Source organism: Dromiciops gliroides, chromosome 1 (assembly GCF_019393635.1).
Source record: "Dromiciops gliroides isolate mDroGli1 chromosome 1, mDroGli1.pri, whole genome shotgun sequence".
NCBI classification, from domain to species: Eukaryota; Metazoa; Chordata; class Mammalia; order Microbiotheria; family Microbiotheriidae; genus Dromiciops; species Dromiciops gliroides.
In genome coordinates this window covers 603,014,670-603,031,103 of record NC_057861.1, presented here as the reverse complement: position 1 = coordinate 603,031,103, position 16,434 = coordinate 603,014,670, and the positions used below count along the sequence as shown (strand labels likewise).

General features: G+C 39.4%; 1 non-coding gene across 1 annotated transcript; it reads right to left on the bottom strand.

The window, feature by feature from the left end:
• Positions 1 to 10,873: 10,873 nt before the first annotated feature.
• LOC122737668 lies at positions 10,874 to 10,981 on the bottom strand. The gene has a single exon (XR_006354477.1). It is a non-coding gene; the product is annotated as a U6 spliceosomal RNA (small nuclear RNA).
• Positions 10,982 to 16,434: the final 5,453 nt, after the last annotated feature.

Genomic DNA, 16,434 nt, shown 5'->3' with positions numbered 1-16,434 from the left:
TAACAAAATGCTTTCTCCTTTTTTTAAATAAATTTTTATTGATACTTTTTATTGCTTTTTTTACATCATTTATATTTCTCAATGAATAGTTGGTTCTCTCAAGGGCCAATGAAGCACCCTGTGATGTTTAAAATCTAATGTGTGTCCTTACCTGCCCCCTCCCCAGGTTTTTTTTTTTTGGGGGGAGGGACGAGCTAAGATTTACTGATAAATTTGGCAACAGTTTAGGCTTTGAAGTATTTATTAAAGTGTATTAGAAGTTAGTGAAGAGAAAGAGAGTGAGCACAGGTCTCTGAAAGAATGGAAAAACCTAGCTCAGATCTATGCGGGATAGATAGAGAGAAAACCCACCTTCACCGGGCAGCTCACACTTCCAAAGAGAGAGAGTCCCAGCCAGTTCTCCCAGAAGCCCCCTGTGGAAGCAGAAGCAGGGCAGTCCCCACACACAGCTCCAAGCTAATTGGCTGGTCCATTGATTGACACGACTTACAGGCGGTTCTATGAATAGAGGTAACTTCCAGACCCCAGGCAGCTTCCTAATGCCAGGATGACCTTTACGTCATCTTACAATGTCTTTCTCAGCAGGGGGGTGGCGCCCTGATCCTCACAACCCTCATAGACACAGAGATAATTAGAGATGGATGATATCAGCTAGTCCCGTTTTCTCATTTTACAAAGGAGAAAACTGAGGCTCAAAGTGGTGATGTGACTTGTTCAAGGTCATTTACCTAATTAATAAGAAGGTCAAGGCCAGAATGTAATGTTCTTTCCACTGGATCAACAGACCTCTCAGTGTTTAATTCAAAGTGGTAGAATTAATTATAAAGAATTTCTTGAGTTAGTTAAATGGTTTAAAAACTACGGATAAGTGATGCAACAGATAGAGTGCTGGGTCTGGAGGCTGGAAGACATCTTTATGAGTTCAAATCTGGTCTCAGGAACTAACTAGCTGCATGGCCCTGGATAAGTCACTTAACGCTGTTTACCTCAGTTTCCTCATCTGTAAAATGAGCTGGAAAAGGAAATGGCAAAGCACTCTAATATCTTAGCCAAGAAAACTCCACTGGAGTCACAGAGAGTTGGACACAACTTAAACTACGGAACAACAACAACAATGTAGCTTTCACAGTGGTCTTTGAAAATAGCTTCATTCTCATTTACCTGGGATAGGCTAGAAAAATCTCTAATGGACTCAGCATGGGACTGAGTATTCTTCCAAACTAAGTTCTACAGGATCTTGTCATTCTGCATGATAGGGTTCAGTGGGAAAATGTTAAACTTGATGTCATTTTCTATTCTTGAACATTTAATATGAAATTATATGTTATAAAAACACTTAGGGTGTGGGATTATTCTTTTCTATACTGAAATAAGCTTCATTTCCTCTATCTAACTCCAGTGGTTCCCTGGCTCCCTTTTAGCCCAAAGATATACGATCCTCTTAGACCAACTTTGGCATTTTCTGTCAATATAGGTAGGACAAGTCCAGAAGTGTTTTGTGGCCAAATTAATTTGGGAAACACTGATGGAGGGGAAAGAGCAACAAAGCAGTTGACCCATCTAATGGTCTCACCTCCTCTGGGTCTTATCTAGGACTCTGGACATGTCATTTCCCCACTCTAAAACTGTTTTCTCATCTATAAAATGAGAAGAGGGGTAGAGATTGAATTAGACTGGGTCAACTGTCCCTTCTGGCTCCAGATATAATTCTAGGACACTATCCTATTATTTATTAAGGTCTGTCCCAGCTCTATTATTCTAAAGGATTGGCTGCCTCAGTTTCTTCATTTTTAAAAATGAGTTAGAGAAGGAAATTACAAACTACTCCATTATTCTGAAGGATTGGCTGCCTTAGCTGGAGAAGGAAATAGCAAACCCATCCAGTATCTTTGCCTAGAAAATCTCAAATAGAGTCATGAAAAGTCAGACACAACTGAAGCAACTGAAGAAGAAGAAGAAGAAGAAGAAGAAGAAGAAGAAGAAGAAGAAGAAGGTGATCATAAGATCCAAGGCTCTAGAGCTTTAAAGGCCATCTAATCCAAACTTTGCTTCACAGATGAGGAAACTGATGACCCTAAAGGGGACGTGACTTGTCCATAATCACACATAGTAGGTGGTAATGTTAAGATTTGAACCTAGGTCTTCTGACTCCAAATTTGGTTTTCTTTCCACTACAACATATCTTCAGTAGGTGCTGCATGCTATCTTCTAGCAGAAGGGACTCATCCCTGGGAGACAGTAGGGTATGGTCATCCATTAAACATGCATTTCCCACATAATGACATATTTAATAGCGCACCCAATCTTCGCCTATTTACTGTTCTTGAACAAGAAAACAACACTGATCCGTTTAAAAGCACTCTATTCCGAATGTCGTCCTCTCCTATTTCCTACAAATCAAATTAGTAAGAGGGGAATTGGATTGTTAAGTCCCTCAAAATGTTCTTTTAAAAATCTCCTTTGGATTAAATGGTCACAGAATTAAGACGGCATCAACAAAGAACATTCACTTTAACTGGGAGGAAAAGAGGCAAGAGACTGAAAGGGAGCAAATGGCAAAACAACACCCACAGTAGAAGAAAAAGGGGGCTTGACTAATGGATAATAAACAATGCTTGCCATCTTGTCTGGTTCAAGAAGCCATTCTGCATCAGAAACCAACTCTCTTGTTCTTGGGAAGAAAATGTAAACGTTTTCTGGAATCCAAAGAGCAGCAGATCAGCAAGGAGAAATATCCATGCTCTCAAATTTCCTTCATATCCCATTGGAATAAGGGAGGGAGTAGGCATGTTAGGAAACCACTTAACTTTTCTTTTCAAGGAATGAATGTTTCAGACCTAGAGTCTAGCCCATGACAATTAGAGTTAATGAAGCGGGGCCTTAATTGCATTGAGGGCAATTGGGAGCATGACTCCATTTGGAGATACCCAGACCCCCACTCGAAGCTCCCACCCTCCCAGTGACTTACAATTTTATAACAAAGCAACTACAATTCCCAACAAAGCAGGAGTAGCTAGGAATTGAGGAAGACATTCATTCATCGAACTAACATTTCACAGGACTATATATTTAGAACTGGAAGGAACCTTAAAATTCTACTAGTCCAATCCTCTCCTTTTTCATAGATGAGAAAACTGAAGCCTAAAAGATAATTGACTTGCCAAAGGTCATTTGGGTAGTTAAGTAGGAGAGTTGGTATTTCAAAATAGCTCCTCAGACACCAAAGCCAGTGCTTTCTCCCTGCTGTCTTTAAGCAGTTCAATAATGATGACTGACACCAATATGGCGCTTTAAAGATCACAGAATGCTTTATATCCATTGTCTCATTTGGCTCAAACAAAAACCCTGTGATGTGAGTACTGTAGATATCATTTTACATTTGTTTTGCAGATGAGGATCAGAAGATCAGAGATTTAGAGATGCCAAGGACATCAGAGACCACCTAGTCTAACCCCCTTATCTTTCTTTTTTTTTTTTTAGTGAGGCAATTGGAGTTAAGTGACTTGCCCAGGGTCACACAGCTAGTAAGTGTTAAGTGTCTGAGGCTGGATTTGAACTCAGGTACTCCTGCCTCCAGGGCCGGCGCTCTATCCACTGTGCCACCTAGCTGCCCCTAACCCCCTTATCTTACCAATGAAAAACTAAGGCCCCAAGTGCCTTGGTGGCTACCCTACCGCTTACCAGCACACTGGGAGTGGATGCTACCTGCAGGCAGCCTGACTCAGATAGCAGCAGGGAGCTTTCTTTTGCATCAGCTGCTCTCATTGGTTTAGACTCTAAGAACATCATGCTTCCTTTGGGATAAGCTCAGATCACCTGAAATTTTATCATCTTGGAAGTATATTCAGCTTTGATGCTAAACGACTTCTCAGCACCCTCAGATGCCTCTCCCCTCTGAATGGAGGGCTAGAGGATAAAGCGATAAACTTCTCCCAAAGCCTTCCTTTATAAAAGGCTCAGAACTTACCAACCAAAATCTTCCTTTTCCATAAGCTGTTCTGCTTGGTTTCAGTTTTACAAACATCATTCTGTCCCCCTCCCATCTTTCCCCTCCCTTATCTTTCTTCTTTCAGCTTCCTTCTCTGTATTGTCTCCCCCATGAGATTATAAGATTCTTGAGGGCAGGGGCTGTCTTCTTATTTTTATCCCCAGTGTTTAGCACAGTACCTGCTACATAGTAGGTGCTTGATGAATGTTTACCAACTAGTGACTATTGACAAAGATGTTAAGTGATTTACCCATAGCCACAGGGCTAATAAATATCAGAATTGGGACTTGAACTCATGCCATCTTCACTCCAGAGCAAAAACTCTTATCTGCTATACCAGGCTGTCCTCTCCCAATTATTATCATCAAAACACCTTTATTTTTTTCCTGTCAAGGACACTAGACTTCTCCACTATTTAATATTAAATGTCCCAATCTTGTCCAGGGTAGAAGTATAGCAGCCCTTTCATAAGCCTGATCCCACTGCGTTCCCCAAAGAAGTTTTTGGTTTTTTTTTAAAGTGAGACAATTGGGGTTAAGTGACTTGCCCAGGGTCACACAGCTAGTAAGTGTTAAGTGTCTGAGGCCGGATTTGAACTCAGGTACTCCTGACTCCACAGCTGGTGCTCTATCCACTTCGCCATCTAGCTGCTCCCCCCCGCCAAGAAGTTTTGACCTGCTCTGTTTTTCAGAACCGGGACAATTTGCTCTTCCTTAGGGAACTTGGTGGTCCCTTGTTCCTGGGGCTCATGATATTGATTCTGGACTTGGTGTCAGACACCCAATGGGCTCTAGGCCTACTGCAGCTCAGAGCTCCCAAATTCAAGCCATCAACTAGCCTTAGCCTCTTCAGCAGCAGAGACTTCAGGCATGTATCTGCCACCACACCCAGCTTCACCAGAATTTTTAAGAGGACTACTCTACAACTTCCCAGACAGATCCGATCCTATTAACTTCAAAATCATTCAAGGATTGACAATAGTACATTTTGGATGCAAGAACCCAACAAATTAGATACACATAGATTTCTCCTTGAAAACAAGATTCTACATTTATTGAAGCCAAGGATTAACATGTACTTTGGCTACTAGGAGTGGGGACATTTTAGCTTTGCTTTTTAAAATGAAGTAGTTTTAGTCATCCTGCCCCAGGTGAAGTGGGGCAGAAAAGTAAGAGAAGTGAAGACATGGCCTAATTCCCTCCTAGTGTAATCTATCTCAAAATATTGGGGTCCTGTTTATTTGCACAGGGGAAAAACCCCAAAGCATTTCTTTGAGGCTTTGTCTAATTTTCAGAACCTTTCCTAACCTGTATGGATACTATAGCCAGTTAAAGAGGCTCTGAAAAAAAAAAACATTTAAAAGACAATGTTTAGTTGTTAAATGTGTTATCTCAAAATGCCAGAAACCACTTTAACTTGAATAAATTTAAGGAACACAACCCAGACAACTATTCCCATTCCCTTGGTGAGATTGCACTCTTCAGGACCTATTTCAAAAAGGGTCTATTCAGGGGCAGCTAGGTGGCACAGTGGATAAAACATGGGCCCTGGATTCAGGAGGACCTGAGTTCAAAGCTGGTCTCAGACACTGGACACTTACTAGCTGTGTGACCCTGGGCAAGTCACTTAACCCTCATTGCCCTGAAAAAAACCAAAAAAACCAAAACAAAACAAAAATGAAAGGGCCTATTCTGCACTGTTTCCACATTCCAATTGTGGGTTCAGTGGGATATAATGGAGAAGACAACTGCTTCTAAACAGCTGGTCCAGGCAGTTAACGTTGGGAAGGAAGCCAGCTTGGGGGATAAGGGGTTGGGAGACAGCAATGGGTACTAGCAGTGATAATGGAAGAAGGTTGAACTAACCCAGTAGAGTGCCAAGAAGGGGTGATAAGGGAGGTACCAGTGGGTTTCAGAGCTTTGTTGCAATAGGACAAGATAGAGGATGGAAAAATCAGTAGCTCCACAAATAGGTGGGGTTGGGAAAGATGTCAAAGTCATGGTCACTGGAAAAATAATTATGATTAACAGAATTCTTAATATTAGATATAGGGATGCAAAGTAATTGTATGACCTTGGGTAAATCACTTCACTTTTCTGAATCTCAGGTTCCTGACTTGTAAAATAAGGATAATAATAGTACCTATTTCCCAGGGATACAATGAGGATAAAATGAGATCACACATATAAAGTGCTTTTCAAACCTTAAAGCACTATGTAAAAATCATATCTACATAAATCTCATTGATATCTATATAATATATATAATATCCATATAAATATCACTATATAAATATTATTTTATCTAACCCTCCTCCCCCCAAAAAACAAACAACCAAACAAAAAAACCTCTTCAATGACTTCCCAAGGGCAGTAGAATAAATTCCAAACTCCTTATCTTGGCACCATTTACAATATTTTTTTTTCATCCATCCATCCATCCATCCATCCATCCATCCATCCATCCATCCATCCATCCATCCATTCATTCACTCATTCATTCGTGTCCCTCTACAAACTGGCTTCATCTTACTTCTCTAGTCTAATGTACTATTACTCTTCCTACTGTGTCTCATACATAGTACAGTCAAATTGGAAGTATTCACATTTTCCATATGATCTTTACTATCTCTGTTCTTCTCCTCAGCCTATTTTCACAAGGAATGTTGTTCTATTCATTTCCTCAGCTGCATGTTGAAATAGGACATGGAAAACACAGGGTCACACCAAAGGACAGAGTAGCTGTCTTCATAATATTACTTAATTTACTCAATTTAAAGTGGCTCCTGTCATTTTGAGGTAACACATTTATTTCTGTAATTAAACATTAAATTTTAAATGGCACTTTTGAAAGCTTCTTTAAGGGGCTGCATACTATGTACAAATTAGGAAAAGATCTGAGAACTAGGTAAAGCTTCAAGGAAATGCTTTGGATTTTTTTTTTCCTCTCAATGCAATTAAACTCGATCCTAATATTTTCAGTCAGATTATATTAGAATTTCCATTGTTTATCTTACTTTTCTACCCCTACTGAACCTGGGGCAGGGATGAATAAAACTGATCTCACTCCATTTTTATTTTTGTTGGTGACTAGACTCTTTCAGAAGAAGGTCGAAATAAAAAATTTAAATTTGGGGAGTATCTCAATCTCACAGTGAAATCCATGGACTATCATGGAGAAAGCTTATTTCAGATATTCTCTATTTTTTTTTGTTTTTTTTTTCCTAGCCGCCCCCCAGATATTCTCTATTACCATAGACTATTTCATAGAATGCTCCAGATATTCCCCATTACCGTAGACTATTTCAGAGAATGCTCTAATTATCCATGGCTACAATTGTTATCAAGGGTTTTGAACAGCCAGCAGTCACACTGCCCTTCATTTTACCAACACCCAACTAGTACATTTCTAAGCATACATCCTAACTGAAAAAGCTTACCATGGGTACAATGTTTATCTAGATAACTCAGAAGTTGAAGTCCCATCAACAATATTGTGTTTTGATCAACTGTGATAGACTTGATTCTTCTCAGCCATATAATGGTCCAAGATAGTTCCAAAGGACTCGTGATGGGAAATGCTCTCCAAATCCAGAAAAAAGAACTCTGGAATCTAGGTGCAGATTGAACCATACTATTTCTACTTTTTTTGTTTTTCTATTTTGAGGTTTTTCCCTTTTGTTCTGATTCTTCTTTCACAGCATGACTAATGCACAAATATGTTTAATGTGATTGTACATATATAACCTATATCGGATTGCTTGCTGTCTTGGGGAGGGGGACAGGAGGGGGAGAGAACTAGAAATCTTATAAAAAAACAAATGTCAAAAACTATCTCTACATGTAACTAGAAAATAATAAAATACTTTTATGATTAAAATTTTTTTAAAAAGAAATTGAAGTCTCTACTTGAGTGTTTGAAATGACTGTAAAACTTGGTAATATGGTATTCATCTCTGCTGCTTTTATAACTTTGCAGACTTTCTGAATAAAAAAAGAGAGTACAAGTGGAAAATAATTCCTGACCCATCCTCTAGGCTTGCTGGTCCATCAGAACCTATTATCTATTGGGCTATTGGTATAGACACTGGTAGGAGAAGCCCTGAAATGGGGTTCTCCATCATAATTTGTACCTTGCACCCAAGATGCAAAGGGAAAGTAACAGCCTGGATCTCTGTGGAGTGCTCCCCCCCCCCAAAAAAAAAAGTAGTGTGAGATAGTCCTTGGGAAGCTATACATGAAAGAGAAATAATAGTGTTTAAAAACTGGATCATTTGAGATTTGGTGGCTAAACTAATCATGTGGCTAGCCAGCATAAAACTCTGCTTGGCTTCCTTTGACCACAATTTATAACCCCAAAGGAATGCGCTGAGAGATCTGCCCCTACAGCAACTTTCTTGGGGAGAGAACAAGCTCAGAACCCAGTGTGAGAGTTGTTTTAACTCCCCGTTTGAACCAGCAGTCTTCGAAATCTCCCCCATTTCCCAAACTAATTCAGGCATCAAAAGCAGAAAAGGCAGTGATATAGACAGTCCTGTTTAATTTTTTAAATTAATATCTATTCTAAATGATCTCATATCATGGGTTTTCTTCCCTTTAATGTACCAAGAGAAAGGGAAGTGAAGAAGGAGATAGAAAGCCCTCAGTGAGAAGTTCATGGAGTCCAAAACAGAAAATCAAAGAATGATGTCACCATAAAATCATAATCATGGAATTCTAGAGCTGGAAGGGACCTTAGAGGCCTTGCCACACTTCAAGAGGTACTCTCAATTAAATCTAATTATTTCTGCAGGGCTCTGTTTTGTTGGGTTTTTTATCAGGAAGGATATGGGAGAAAAATCTCTTACTCCTTTGTCTAGATTATTAAAGTTCACTTCCCTCTTAGCCATAGGGCTGTGTGAGGTGTTCAAGGATGACTAACCCCTCTGGTGTGAAGGCTTGCCAAGCCTTGAAAAGGGCTGCTCATTCATCTTTGATGGCTGCTCCACACTTAGCTCAAGCCTGTGGCTCCACAAAGAATGCACAGTAGCCACACCCCAGGAAACCATCTTTGCAGATGAGCTAAACCAGGTTGAGGGTAACTGATGGGCCTCAATCTCTTCATAGAGGGCGTCCGCCACAAGCACATGAAGATTTTCCCCAGTGGAATGGGCAAATGAGAAGATGGCTGAAGTGGGTGCTTCAGAGTGCTTAGAACTAGGTCAGACATTGAAGAAGCGATGACCATCCACTGCGTCCCAGGCCATTGCCAATTGTCCTGACTTTTGTCTTGCCACTGGACTCGGATGGTTCTGGAAGAGAGAGTGAAGCAGATGAATTTGTGCAATTCTTCCTCACTTAAATCTAATTTGTGCAAGAGTCAAGACATCACCCTGTGCTGTCATTGGTCCTCTTTAAAAATGGACAGACTCGGCCTCAAACACTTGACGCTTACTAGCTGTGTGACCCTGGACAAGTCACTTAACCCTCATTGCCCTGCCAAAAAAAAAAAAAGGCCAAAAAATAGGCAGACAACAATAGCAACAATCTGATCTCATGACATTTTATATTTCTCTTACGTGCTTGTATTCTAAATTCACACCATATTGATATGGGCAATGTGTCTTAGTTTGTCTTAATGTGTATTGTACCTCCTTACTAGAGTAACATTTTCTCAATGTTGATGTCTTATTAGAACAGGGAATACTATAAGTAAAGTTGTGGGGGAGGGGGGAAAAGGGCAAATGTTGCCATCTTCCCCTGGTCACTTTTAATCTTGCTCCCTAGATGGCTTTCATTAAGCATGATTGGTATTATGGACATGGAAAGTAGTTTAAAGGAATCTCTCACTCTAAGTCAAAGAATAGCAGCCTCAAAGAGAAACAAGTTCAAAAGACAAACATAATTGTAAGCCTGAGTGCTTTTTTTTTTTTTAATTCGGGGACGGTGGTGTTTGTTTGTTTGACCGCTTGCTTGGTTCAGTGTGACTTCAGTATCCCATCTTTCCCTATTCACTGAACAAAATGTTCCATTCTAGGCAGACTCTGAAGTCTTTGTGTAAAGCAAAATGACAAAACTGTTTGTGACTACTGCTATGCAAGCCCCATGATATTCATGCTGTCTTGAAGCAAGCCCTTACTCCTTTTATTCTTCCCTGATCCTTACCTATTACCACACAAAAACTATCCCAAAGTTAGTTATCCCTATCTCTTCTCTCCTCAAACTTCTCATACTCTCCCTCTCCTATTAACAACTGTCTCTCCAGGAGAAAAAAAATGTAAACGCAGCACATTTTTAAATATAACTGCATTGTCAATATTTTCTCTACCATTTTCTTAAGTGTAGGCAAGCAACAAAACCATGAAGCAACCCTTGATGTATAACATTTACCATTTTCCTAGTGTAATGATCACACTGGAAATTTATTAATGTGCTCTCATGTGCTGGTTTGAGCTGCCTCTAGTACCCCCTTTCCCCTTGCCCCTGTCAGCTCTTCTTCCTAGCTTAGGACCTCATTTTCTGACAATGAGGTGATACTTTCCCTTGCCAAGGCCAACCCCTTTACATGTATCCTTCATTCCATCCCTTCCTGTCTTATCAAGAAGATTGCAATTTTAATCATGTCTTCTTCTAATCTTCAACAATTTCTTATCTACAGGTTTCCTTCCCTTTTGTTGTTTAGCTATTTTCAGTCATGTCTGATTCTTGGTGACCCTATTTGGGGTTTTCTTGGCAAAGATACTGAAGTGTTTTGCCATTTCCTTCTTCAGTTCATTTTACAGATGAGGAAATTGAAGGCAAAGAGAGTTAAGTGACTTGCCCAGGGTTACGTAGTTTATAAGTGTCTGAGGCCATATTTGAACCTAGGTCTTCCTGACTCCAGGCCCAACATTCTATCCACTGCATCACTTTCCCTACCACCTTCATGAATTTGTGTGTCATCCTTGTGCAAGGGCCATACTAATCTTCTCTGTAATCATTCGAATTTTAGTATATGTGCTGCTGAAGTGAGCACCCTACCACCTTCAAATATTTCTACTTCTACCCTTTAAAGAAACTTCTAGAGACATTACTATGAACTCAAGTTATTGTTATATATTTCTCTTCTCTATCTCAGCCAAACTCCTAGAAAAAGTTGTCTACACTCTACCTCCACTTCCTCCATTCTCACTCCTTTGCAATCTGGCTTCCAGGCTCATCACTTAGATGAAAGTGCTCTCTCTAAGATTGCCAATGATGTCTTAATTGCTAAATCTGATGGGTTGTCTTTTTTTCTTTCTGGTCTTCATTCTTCTTGACCTTTCTGCTTCATTTGATACTGTTGACAATCCTTTCTCCTGGGATACTCTCCTCTCTGAATTGCCATGATTTTCTCCTACCTGTCTGATGACTCTTCCCCAGTAGTCTTTGTAGCCTCACTATATTATACCCCTTAACTATAGGTGCTTCCCAAGTCTCTGTCCCAAGACATCTTCTCTCTATGTATTCTCTCTTGGCAACTTCCTCATCTTCCATGGGTTTAATTATAATCTTTATGCAGAGAACTCACAGATAGCCCCACAGACACATCACTAAGTGACTTCTGAATATTTCAAACTGGATGTCCAAGAAGGCGTCTCAAACTCAACATATCCAAAGCAAAATTCATTGTCTTTCCCCCTAAATCATTCCTCTTCCAAACTTCCTTACTTCTACTGAAAACACCCCCATCCTTCCACTGTCCCAGGATAATTTTGGCATTATTCTGGACTCCTCACTCTGCCTCAACCCACTTACTAGATGAGTTGCCAGATTTTGCCATTTCTACCTCCATAACATCTCTTACTTCTATCCCTTTATTCCACTCACACAGCAACCATCTTAGCTCAAACCCTACTTAGCTCCCATCTAGAATATTTCAACAGCCTCCTAATTGGTTTCCCTTCCTCAACACTTCCCACTCCAGTCCATTCTACACACTGCTGCCAAAGTTATCGTCCTTAATCACAGATCAGGCTGCTTTATTCTCTTGAGACTCAGTAAACTCCAGTGACTCCCTAGGGCCTCTGGGATAAAAAAAATTCCTCTGTTTTCTTTCAAAGATCCTCATGACCTAAACTTATTCTAAATTTCTACCTTTATTGTGTACAAGTCCTCCACCAGCACCTTGAGGGCCAACCAAACTGGCCTTCTCACTTTTCTCCATTCACAACTCTCCATTTCCCCTCTCCATGCCCTGGCTAACCCTCTCTTCCTTCAGGACACAACTCAAGTACCCTTCCACATGAAGTCTTCCTGAGTCCTGCCAACTGAAGAACTGGACATTGAAGGGATGTCCATCAATTGGGGAATGGTTGAACAAGTTGTGGTATGCCAGTGTAATGGAATACTATTGTACTATAAGAAATGATGAGCGGGCAGATTTCAGAAAAACCTAGAAAGACTTACTTCTGCCAACTGCTAGTGCATACTAACCTATCTCCCATACTACCTTGTAATTAACTATTTTATACTCATTCTTTTATTTGCATTATATTGTCTATATGTACTTATATATGTATCCATATCCCTATTAGAAAGTAAGCTCCTTAAAAATAGGGATTGTTTCAATCTTTGATAAATAGAAGCATTTGTAGAATGATTTTAAACATACACACATATATTTGTGTCTAATGCTAACCAACTCTAGGGTGGGGGGGAGAGAAGAAAAAAAAAGGAAAAAATAAATTTACACGATAATGTTATTATATATTTAAGAGGAGTAGCAAGTTGTACATAATAGAATTGCAGTTTCATGTACAATCATGTTTTTATCATAGTATGTTATGGAAATGCTTGTTTTGTTCCATAAATTAAAATTTAAATAAATGTTAACAATAATAATTGTATTCTTCACCAAGCACAGTGGCTGGCACATAGTAGGTGCTTAACAAATGCCTCTTGGTTGATTGTTAATATACTAGTGACTCAATGGGGATAGGAAAGAAATGAAGTAGGAGTCCATCATTCAGTCATTTTCTTGGATTTCTCTCACTATCATGGAAGTTAGAGCTCTAAGGGATTATTTACATTATCTTCCAACCTTCTTATTTTTAAAGGGGAAGAATCAGAATTTTCTGAGTGGAATACACATTAAAAACCTTACTAAACTGATGGTACATTTTTTTTTGCAGGGCAATGAGGGTTAAGTGACTTTCCCAGGGTCACACAGCTAGTGTCAAGTGTCTGAGGCTGTATTTGAATTCAGGTCCTCCTGAACCCAGGGCTGGTGCTTTATCCACTGCTCCACCTAGCTGCCCCCTGATGGTACATTTTAGACAAATGATTATCCAATAAACTGTTGGTGAAGCTGGTAGATTTATCCTATAGGACCATAACAAGTCAGAACTAAATGAGAAAAGTTAAAAGACCATATATACCTTTCAGCTTAGTGGTACCATTATGGGCATATAGCCCAAGAATGTCAGGAACAGTAGGAAAGGCCCTATATATACTAAAAAAAAAATGATGATGTCATTTTGTGTGGTAGCAAAAAATGAAAGCAAAATGGCACCTATAGATTGGACATTTGGGGGGGGGGCAGGTCAATGAAGGTTAAGTGACTTGCCCAGGGTCACACAGCTAGTAAGTTTCAAGTGTCTAAGGCCAAATTTGAACTCAGATTCTCCTGAATCCAGGGTCAGTGCTTTATCTACTGCACCCTAGATTGGACAAATTTGAAAAAATTGTGGTAAATGGATTACAATGGAATTTTACTGGTCTGTAAGAAAGGATGGATATAAGGAATTCAGAGAAACCTGGGAAAATTTGTATGAAATGATATAGAATACAGTAAGCAGAAACAGGAATACAATTTAACACATGATAACATATAGGAAAACATCACTGAATTTTAGAACTCTAATCAGTGCAATGACCAACAATGACTTTAGAGGAATTAGAAGCATACTCCCTCCTCAGTAGAGAGGGGATTGATGTGCAGTCCATTTTCACCCATGGCCAACATGTTAATTTATTTAACTTAGCTATATTCCAGTTGTTATAAGGGAGGGTTCGGCTTGTATGGGAATAGGGAAGGAGGGAAAAGTCATTGGGAATTGACAACTTGTGTGTGTGTGTGTGTGTGTGTGTGTGTGTGAGAGAGAGAGAGAGAGAGAGAGAGAGAGAGAGAGAGAGAGAGAGAGAGCGCGCATAAATTTAAAAAAAATTTTTAAATGAAAACAAAAGGGTAATGCAGTCCTCACCACCCAGAAGGCACATCCAATTTTCCATAGACCTAATGTTGGGCAGCCAGTCAGTCACCAAGCCCATACACATAATGCATGGCAATATATCAATAAGTGGGAGCAAGGACCTGACTTATTATGATCTTGACTCATATGGCAATAAATATGAAATCTGAACACAGAAATCGAGCATTCACAGGAAATGGAAACTGCATATTATGGGTCTTAAATTTCATACCAGAATAGCAAATCACTACAGGATACTGGAAAGCAGTTTTAGCTGAAGCCAGACTCTTATTTTTAAAAATCTCTCTCAGAACAAAGAAAAATAAAATGTAGGACACAGATTCAAGTTAGGAGGGAGCTGCTCTTCAAAAGAAAACTATCTTATGCTTCTAAGAAATTAAATAATAAATAAGGTAAAGTAAAATATATGCCTTAAAAAATCTAAACCTCCAGATAGTATTTCAAACAAATCCTATCTCCTCTCCCACCCCCCACCCATCCTCCAGATAACGTTACAGAATCCAGTGATAAAGATGAAATGAGGGTGCAGCTAGGTGGTGCAGTGGATAGAGCACTGGCCCTGGATTCAGGAGGATCTGAGTTCAAATCCGACTTCAGACACATGGCACTTACTGGCTGTGTGACCCTGGGCAAGTCACTTAACCCCAATTGCCTCATTAAAATAAAAAAATAAATTTAAAAAAAAAGATGAAATGAGAAGAAAAGTAGAAAGGGAAGGTTGGGAAAGGGAGATGAGCATACTTTTACATATAATTTTAAAGAAGCAAAGGGCTCACTTAATGGAGAAAGAGCTAGTATGAACCAGGGAAGCCCATGAGCAAAACTGAGAAATAGGTGAGGTTTGTATTTATTCCTCCTAAACCTCTTTATCTTTTGTGTTCTTTTCTATGATGGTCCCCTTTCTACCTTTCCCATCAGTTTCCTCTGGGTTCTTTTTTCTCTTAGCCCCCTCTCCAAACCTCCTCTCAGATCCTTCATTCACACTAAGGTATAAATAATTGATAGTTTAAAGTGTTGGGCATTTAAATAGGAATCAGCTACCCCGAGTTAAAGAGAAAAGAGTCTGTTGGAATTTCTGGCAATAGTCAAAATATCAGGAAGGTTCTTTTCAACATAGACACTTTCCCTGCACCCATGAAATAATACATTTGTTTAGTGTTTAATGTTTACAGAGCCTTTTCCTCAAGACACCTCTAAGTTAGGTACTATGAGTATTATTCTCATTCCTATATAATAGATGAGGAAACTGAGGTCGTTTCCCTAGGGTTAAGTGGTTAACAAGGATCAGAGGTGGGATTAGAACCTGATTCTCCTGACTCTAAACTCAGAGATATTTCCATTGCAAATTTTAAAAGAGGAAGAAAGAAAGAAGGGAGAAAGAGAGACAGAGAGAGACAGAGAGAGGGAGGGAGGGAGGAAGGAAGGACAAAAGAAAAAGAAAAAAAGATACTGAAACACTGCAGTAATTGGCCATTGTTCTGGCTTCCTCTATCCACCTGGGATGGGCTCCAGATCTATTTTTCTAGTCCCAACCTCTCATTCAGAACTCCCCTTATCTCTGGATACAATCACCTTTATCCAGTGGCCTACAGAATACTTTCAATTAGCTATTGCCAAGTCATTTCAAAGTCCACGTGGTCAAATTTGAATTGATTACCTCTCAAATCAACTCCTTATCCTAACTTCTATCTGTTAATACATTTTTAATTATTATTATTATTATTTTTGCAGGGCAATGAGGGTTAAGTGACTTGTCCAAGGTCAAACAGCTAGTAAATGTCAAGTGTCTAAGGTGAGATTTGAACTCAGGTCCTCCTGAATCCAGGGCCAGTGCTTTATCCAGTGCACCACCTAGCTTCCCCTGTTAATACATTTTGATTCTACTTGTCAACCAAGCTTAAAACTTTGGAATTAAGTTCCTATATCCCACCTGTCACTAAGGGCTTCCAAGAGCAAGGAGCCACATCTTACACATTGCCAGGCACATAGTAAGCATTTAAATAAATATTTGTTAAATGAATCATAGTTAAATATCACCAAAAACAAATAGAAAATAAACTGATGCCTTGCAGATATGGAGTGAAGGATACCAAGGAAGACCCTAAAACCAGGAAATGTAGTAGACCAATTTTACTTAAATGTTTTCCCAGATCTGTATTCTTATTAGTGCACATATTACTTCAACCTAATCAGATGAATCAATGAATGAATAAAGAATTTATTAAGCACTTACTAT